Consider the following 1,583-nt stretch of genomic DNA (forward strand, 5'->3'; position numbering starts at 1 on the left):
ACGCGTAGGATGAAGACAGATCTGATGAAGCTCGTGCAGAGCAAGCACGATGTCACCCTCCTCCGCGGCCAAAACAAATTCATCGTTAAACTCCACGGGCCGTCGGGAACGGCTTATGAAGGAGGAGTGTGGAAGGTGAAAGTGAGTCTTCCTGACCAATACCCCTTTAGGCCTCCGTCCATCCAGTTCGTGAACAAGATATTTCACCCCAACATCGACGAAGAGAGTGGCACAGTGTGCCTGGACGTGATCAGGCAAACGTGGACCCCGATGTACGATCTTCTCAACATTTTCGAGCTCTTCCTGCCTCAACTGCTTACCTACCCCAATCCAACAGATCCGCTCAACTGGGGAGCAGGGGAGCTGCACATGTCCAAGCCCGATGTGTTCAAGAAGGCCGTGCAAGACCACATCCAGAAGTACGCCACTGAAGCAGCGCTGCAGGAGCGGAAGGAGGAGGCTTCGAGCAGCGAAAGTTCTTTAAGCGAGGCTTCGGATGACGAGGAGAAGAAATGACAGCAGAACCATGTCGTGTCCCGTACTGCACTACATCACAAGCAGAACAGCGGTAAGGGCAAAGTTTCTGCTCGCCGTTCCGGTGTTCTAGTGCACATGAATGCTGTGCTGTGCACAGTTGACGGACAAGGCAAAGAAAGAAAAGAGAAACTGTAGCAGTGGCAAGACGTGATGGGCGTGTATGCTGGGACGTGGTGATTGCTGCAGGGACTGGGTGGTAAAATAAGATGTCATCTAATGAAATGGTTGTTACCTTTTCATGATTGCTTCGCCGTTTCTTCTTTTTTATGCGGGGCGTAGTAACTACGTGCGTGTAGTGGCTTACTGAGACATGTGAGATAAACATTTCTTTTTTTCATTTTCAACTTCAATAAATTATCTTTCTAATGGTCGGCCACTCCCGTGCCTGTAACTCTTCATAGAATTATATGCGAAAGTAGAGCGTGCCGCCTTTTCTACAAATAAGAAATAGCGTGGCCTATCATAGCAATGATCTGTTTGGCAAACTGCACAGAAAATAATGCGGATGGGGAAAAAGTGCTCTTTGCCTGTACCAACCACTTCAGGTTCGATCACCTCCAGAACACGTCTATCATTTACTGGGGCCGCTGTAAATGTTACTTCAGTCGGGATTCCCCGCGTCCTCTGGAATCCGTCACTGAGGGGGAAGAAACTACAAAAACTCCCAACTCGTCACCATCGTCATCGTTGGTGCATGGGGTTTGCTAGAACCTAAATGTACTGCCAGGAATAACTGAAACGCGAACACGAATATATAAACCTGAGCGACCCAAAATCTGTCGTTTCATTTGCATCGGGTGTTATAGGAATTGTACGATGTTGGGGCGGGGGTGCAAGCCGGTGCAAGCCCGACAAAGGCAACGCAGGCCATGCACGACGTGCCACCTGCATAGAGCCACTGGTAGAGTGACTCGGGTCTTCAAAGAGTAGTTTGGGTAACACAAGCAACAGCTGAACCGGCAATTACCTTTCTTTAAGGTTCCGCGGTACCGAACGGTGTCAGGGATAAGAAAATTGAGCGTTGATTTCTCTTTGAAAATGGGTGC

General features: G+C 49.2%; 1 pseudogene; it reads left to right on the top strand.

The window, feature by feature from the left end:
- Positions 1 to 516, top strand: LOC144161576 (ubiquitin-conjugating enzyme E2 H pseudogene; annotated as a pseudogene).
- Positions 517 to 1,583: the final 1,067 nt, after the last annotated feature.

Source organism: Haemaphysalis longicornis, unplaced genomic scaffold (assembly GCF_048455015.1).
Source record: "Haemaphysalis longicornis isolate Haplotype H1 unplaced genomic scaffold, Haemaphysalis longicornis Haplotype H1 scaffold_1, whole genome shotgun sequence".
Classification (NCBI taxonomy): domain Eukaryota; kingdom Metazoa; phylum Arthropoda; class Arachnida; order Ixodida; family Ixodidae; genus Haemaphysalis; species Haemaphysalis longicornis.